Here is a 7,132-nt window from a genome sequence, read left to right as displayed (position 1 = left end):
GCTGCCCTCTATTTTCCTATCTTTGCTGTTTTGACCCGATCGCCCGGAAAATAAGAATGTTCGGAGCTGTCAGCTGTCTTACAGGATGGTCCATAAGGCTGACGACCAAAGGCAGGGGGGGACGGGGGTTTAGAGTTCATTTCCCCCGCTCTGCCCACTGATCGAAGTCAGGGCAGAGTGGGGGGGAACACGGGCGGCGAGGTGGGGAGCATGGCCGGCTTACTGGACCGACGAAGGCGGCATCCCGGGGCAGCGGCGGCAGCAGGAGGAGTGCAGCCAGAAAGTGCGGCGTGGAGAAGGCTGCAGCGAAGATCACGGTAAGTGATCTTCACATGCTGTCTGGGCATGCTGGGAGTTGTAGTTTTGCAACATCTGAAGGGTCACAGTTTGGAGACCACTGTGTAGTGGTCTCTAAACTGTGGTCCTCCAGATGTTGCAAAACTACTACTCCCAGCATGTACGGTCTGTCAGTGCATTCTAAGAGTTGTAGTTTTGCAACAGCTTGAGGCACTGAGTTAGGAAACAGACTCTAGCTCAGTGTTTCCTGCACCAGTGTGCCTACAGCTGTTGCAACACTACAATTCCCAGCATGGCCAGACAGTCAGGGATGCTGAGCATGTAGTTCTGCAATATCTGGCCCTTCAGATCCTGCAGAACTACAACTCCCAGCATGCCTGGACAGTCTGGGCATGCTTGGAGTTGTAGTTTTGCAACATCTGGAGGGCTGCAGTTTGGAAACCACTACTTAGCGGTCTCCAAACTGTTCTTCCCCAGTTGTTGCATAACTACAACACCTAGCATGCCCAGACTGTCCAGGCATGCTGGGAGTTGTAGTTATGCAATATCTGAAGGGCCAGATATTGCAGAACTACATGCCCAGCATCCCTGACTGTCTGGCCCTGCTGGGAATTGTGGTTTTGCAACAGCTGTAGGCACACTGGTGCAGGAAACACTGAGCTAGAGTCTGTTTCCTAACTCAGCGCCTCAAGCTGTTGCAAAACTACAACTCTTAGAATGCACTGACAGACCGTACATGCTGGGAGTTGTAGTTTTGCAACAGCTGGAGGCACACGGGTTGGAATCACTGAGCTAGAGTCTGTTTTCTAACTCAGTGGTTCCCCCACCAGTGTGCCTACAGCTGTTGTAAAACTACAACTCCCAGCATGTACGGTCTGTCAGTGCATTCTGGGAGTTGTCATTTTGCCACAGCTGAAGGTTACATTCACACGGGCGGGTTTACAGTGGGTTTCCTTCTACAAGTTTCCGCCGCAGCTCAAACTCCCAGCGGAAAACTTACTGTGTACCCCCACCTGTGTAAATGTACCCTAAAAACACTACACTACACTAACACATAAAAAGTAAAACACTACATGTCCCCCCTCCGCCCCCCCCCCCCCCCCCCCCCCAATAAAAATGAAAAACGTCTCATATGGCAGTGTTTCCTAAACGGAGCCTCCAGCTGTTGCAAAACCACAACTCTCAGAATTGCCAAACAGCCATAGACTGTCCTGGCAAGCTGGGAGTCTTGCAACAGCTGGAGGCACCCTGTTTGGGAAACACTGCTCTAGGGTTTTGGTGGAGACAAGCCCCATCCTTGTAATCGGGTCCGCCCCTATTGAAAATTCCTTATTTAGGCCTCAAATGCGCATGGCGCTCTCTCACTTCAGAGCCCTGTTGTATATCAAGGCAACAGTTTATGGCCACATATGGGGTATCTCCGTACTCAGGAGAAAATGCGTTACAAATTTTGGGGGGATTTTTCTCCTTTTACCCCTTATGAAAAGGTAAAGTTGGGGGCTACATCAGCATGTTAGTGTAAAAAAAATAAAAATTTTACACTATCATGCTGGTGTTGCCCCATACTTTTCATTTTCACAAGAGTTAAAAGGAGAAAAAGACCCCCAAAATTTCTAATGCAATTTCTTCTCAGTATGGAAATACCCCATATGTGTTGGTAAAATTGAAGGCTATGTGTGTTTACAAAGCCCCCATGGTGCCAGAACAGTGGACCCTCCCCCCACATGTGACCCCATTTTGGAAACTACACCCCTTACGTAATGTGATAAGGGTTACAGTGATCATTTACTCGCCACAGGTGTCTGACCTGAACAGTCATCCGTAAAAATGAAAAATGTAATTTTTCATTTGTACAGCCCACTGTTCCAAAGATCTGTCAAATGCCAGTGGGGTGTAAATTCTCACTGTACCCCTAATTAAATCCCCTATTAAAGTCTGTGAGGGGTGTAGTTTCCAAAATAGTATGCCATGTGTTTTTTTTTTTTTTTTTTTACTGTTCTGGCATCATGGGGGCTTCCTAAATGCGAAATGCCCCCAAAAACCATTTCAACAAAATTCGCTCTCCAAAAGCCCATTGTCGCTCCTTCCCTTCTGAGCCCTCTAGTGCACCCACAGATCACTTTACATCCAAATATGAGGTATTTCCTTTCTCGAGAGAAATGGGGTTACAAATTTTTTGGGGCATTTTCTCCTATTACTCGTTGTGAAAATGAAAAGTTTGGGGTAACACCAGCATTTTAGTGTTTAAAAATAAAATTTTTCATTTTCACGTCCCACTTTAACGAAAGTTCGTCAATCACCTGTGGGGTGTTAAGGCTCATTGAACCCCTTGTTACGTGCCTTGAGGGGTGTAGTTTCCAAAACAGTATGCCATGAGTTGTTTTTTTTTTTTTTGCTGTCCTGGCACCATAGGGGCTTCTTAAATACGACATGCCCCCCAAAAACCATTTCAGCAAAATTTGCTTTCCAAAAGCCAAATGTGACTCCTTCTCTTCTGAACATTGTAGTTCGCCCGCAGAGCATTTTACGTCCTAACATGAGGTTACAAATTTTGGGGGGCATTTTCTCCCATTACCCTTTGTAAAAATGGTAAATTTGGGAAAATAAACTGCACTTTAGTGAAAAAAATTTTTTTTTTCATTTACACATCCGACATGAAAAGTCGTCAAACACCTGTGGGGTGTTAAGGCTCACTGGACCCCTTGTTACGTGCCTTGAGGGGTGCCATGTGTTTATTTTTTATTTTTTTGCTGTTCTGGCACCATAGGGGCTTCCTAAATGTGACATTCCCCTCAAAAACCATTTCAGAAAAACTCACTCTCCAAAATCCCATTGTTGCTCCTTCCCTTCTGAGCCCTCTACTGCGCTCGCCGAGCACTTCACATACACATATGAGGTATTTCCTTACTTGAGAGAAATTGGGTTACAAATTTTGGGGGGCTTTTTCTCCTATTACCCCTTGTAAAAAATCGAAAACTGGGTCTACAAGAACATGCGAGTGTAAAAAATGAAGATTTAGAATTTTCACCTTCCCTTTGCTGCTATTCCTGTGAAACACCTAAAGGGTTAACAAACTTTCTGAATGCAATTTTGAATACTTTGAGGGGTGCAGTTTTTTTAATGGAGTTATTTATAGGGTATTTCTAATATGAAGGCCCTTCAAGTCCACTTCAAAACTGAACTGGTCCCTGAATAATTCCGATTTTGAAAATTTTGTGAAAAATTAGAAAATTGCTGCTAAACTTTGAAGCCCTCTGATGTCTTCCAAAAGTAAAAACATGTTAACTTTATGATGCAAATATAAAGTAGACATATTGTATATGTGAATCAATATATAATTTATTTGGGATGTCCATTTTCCTTACAAGCAGAGAGCTTCAAAGTTTGAAAAATGCAAAAGTTTAATTTTTTTAATCAAATTTTGGAATTTTGCAAATGATGCAAAAATCGACAAAAATTTACCACTAACATAAAGTAGAATATGTCACGAAAAAACTATCTCCCAGAATCAGAAGGAAAAGTGAAAGCATCCCAGAGTTATTAATGCTTAAAGTGACAGTGGTCAGAATTGCAAAAAATGCTCCTGTCCTTATAATGGGCTCCGTCCCCAAGGGGTTAAGGGTGGGAAGAGTGTTTGGAGTAGTTAGGAAACATAGCCTGAGTTAGTTTAGAAATGTTTATTTGGTGACAGGTACTCTTTAAGCAGTCCGTCAGGTATTCGTCGGAGAGAAGCAGTTCCTGCTTAGGGTCTGGGTTATTGGTTTCAAATATGCCTTTACCACTATTTCTTGTGCTATATTTGCTATTTTGTTCAGTGCTCTGCTCCTTACCTTGGTACTCCTTACCTCTTAATTACTCTAAGCACTGATTATTTCTGTACTTATGACTAATATTGTTTTTCTTTTTGTCTTCCTAGTGATGTCATCTCAGGGAGACTTTTCTGCTGACAGAGGGTCAGCCGGGAGGAAATCTTCCTCCAAACAAAAGCATATGACATGACTGTGACACTCCTTTGCTAGATTCATATTAGCTATCGCACTCAGCGCGGCACTATTGCCACGAAAATCGGGGGGGGGGGGGGGGGGGGGTGAACCTTCTATCCAAGCGGTTTTGCTCTTGGTGAAGGATTTTGTCCAGGGCTTCATCGCCAGTTTTAAAAGATCTCTTTCACATAGGAGATCTAGATGCCTATGGAGGTATCAGAAGTTCTATCTGAGAGAACCCACGATTGTTCTCATCCCTCTTCTTTCTCTGATGAGGAAGACATTTCTTCACTATTACCACCTTCCTGCAAAACGACGTACATATACGTGCTGAAAGCGGTTGCATTCCCGCAACAGGAGATACATGTAGGTCCTGTATAATTAACTGTCACCATGAGTTGATGCACGGTGACAGTGCACTATGCTTGCATCGTACTGCACATCCGAGCGTACCAGAAGATGGCCATGAACCAATCCCAGTGGTCCCCGGCCAGTCACAGGCCAATATCATTTTGAGAGGTGGGGGAGGTGTCTCCTCCCCCCCCCCCCCCCTCTGATAGAAGGAGAGGTCAGCAGCGTAGTATCTTACTGCAGCTGTCAGGATCGGAGCGCTACTCTGATCCTTACAGTTAAGGCCTCTTTCACACTGCTATTGCTCCCCGTAAAGAACAGCCGTTAAAGTCCCTTTCTTTTTTTTTTTACTTTAACGGCTGTTCGCGTGACGGGGAGCAAAGGGCAACAACGGGTCCCAACGGCTCCCATTTATTATTATGAGGGCTGTCGGGTGCCATTGTTTTTTGTCGATAATAGTGGGAGAAAAAGACTGTGCAAGCCAAATTTTTTTCTCCGGCAATTCTCCCTGGCTCCCCCAACGGTCGTCACACTGTCATGTCCTAAGAGCAGTGTGAAAGAAGCCTAACCCTTTAGATGTTGTGGTCAGTTCCTCTGCTGCTCTTCAGTGCCTCGCCATTTTGTGCACCAATGGTACCAATGTCAACCGGAAGCCTGACAAAGTCCAACATTGTCATGGCTACAGAAGCCAATTAGGCTCTTTCTGAGGCAGTCTGATCTCCTATGCTAGCTATACTATGCCTGTCAATGTAAGGCTAGGTTCAGACTACGGAATCTCCAAGCAGAAAATTTCCGCCCGGAGATTCCGAGTGCAGCCAGCGCCGGCTGAATCAGTCGGCGCTAGGACCGCGCGGACACTGCAGTCTCCAATAGACTACAATGTGTTCCGCGAGTATTTCCACCTGAGAGCAACCCCATTCTTCAGGCAGAAATTTCCAAATGGATTTTCCGTTCACAAATTCCGCTTCACAAATTCCGAAGTGCGAATTTGTGAACGGAAACCCATTCACTACACTATACATTTTAGCAAGCGGAATTTCCGACAGCAATTTCAAAGCGGAATTGCAGGCGGATATTCCGTAGTCTGAACCTAGCCTAACATTGACAGAGGCATAATACAGTGCAGATGTGTACTGCACTGTATTATATATGGGATCAGTAAAGTTTAAATAAAAAAATTTGAAAGAAATATGAACAAATAATTATATAAATAAAAAATATATAATCATATTCCCAATATTAATCCCCCTAAAAACACCAACTCATTCCCTAAAAAAAAAGTCTAACTATGGGCCTACTCAAGGCTTTCGATATATGCTTGATTCCTCCCTCCTTGTCCCAAGCTCCTTTTCCTGTTTCAACTCCTCACCTCCCAGTAGGGGGTCATTTGCTCCATTTTAGGGTCATCTCACAGTAATCCTATCAACTTAAGTACATTCAAGAATAGCTAGTTAAAGGAAACTGGAGAAAGATAATCATTTTGAGATTTCTCAATCGGTTCATATGGAAAAAGTATTTCTGGATGGAAATTTTTTTGTCAGTGGTCAACATTCTCAACCCAGGAGATTTCTTGGCAACCTTGGATCTCAAAAATACCTATCTCCATGTACCTATTCACCCTGGTTCCAGGAGGTACTTAAATGGCTACTCTTCCCCTGGACATCTTATCCACAGGACGCTGATGGCTGTGGTCGCTTGTCACACCCTCTCCCATAGATATAGAGGACATAGTGTGACGTCACGACCATGGCCGCCCAAACCAAGTGCTCTGAACAAAAATGTTCAAAACACAGGGTTGCTGCCTGGAGATCGTGGAGGGTCCCAGCGGCCGGACCTCCGCGATCAGATATCTTATCCCCTATCCTTTATCATAGATCAATGCAGTACATATAATATTATAATTAATATTAAAGGGGTACTCGGGTGCTAAGACATCTTATCCTCTATCCAAACACCCAACAAAAAAAACGCCCACATGTGACCCCATTTTAGAAACTACACCCCTCACGGAATGTAATAAGGGATATAGTGAGCCTTAACACCCCACAGGTGTTTGACAAATTTTCATTAAAGTTGAACGTGAAAATGAAACATGAAACAAATTTTTTATTTTCACAAGGGGTAATAGGAGAAAAAGCCCCCCCAAATTTATAACCCCATTTCTTCTGAGTATGGAAATCCTCCATATGTGAATGAAAAGGACTCTGGGGGCGCACTTCAGGGCTCAGAAGAGAAGGAGAGCCATTGGGCTTTTGGAGAGAGAATTTGGCTGGAATTAAAAGCCATGTGCATTTACAAAGCCCCCATGGTGCCAGAACAGTGCCCCCCCCCCACATGTGACCCCATTTTGGAAACTACACTCCTCATGGAATGTACAGTAAGCATTTATGCCCCACATGTGTCTGACAGATTACAGATTTTTTGCACGGTTGTCCATGAAAATGAAAAATTGAATTTTTAATTTACAAAGCCTATTGTTCCAAAGATCTGTCAAATGCCAG

The sequence above is a fragment of the Hyla sarda genome, chromosome 3, assembly GCF_029499605.1.
Source record: "Hyla sarda isolate aHylSar1 chromosome 3, aHylSar1.hap1, whole genome shotgun sequence".
In the NCBI taxonomy this organism is placed as follows: domain Eukaryota; kingdom Metazoa; phylum Chordata; class Amphibia; order Anura; family Hylidae; genus Hyla; species Hyla sarda.
This window is presented reverse-complemented; position numbering follows the sequence as displayed.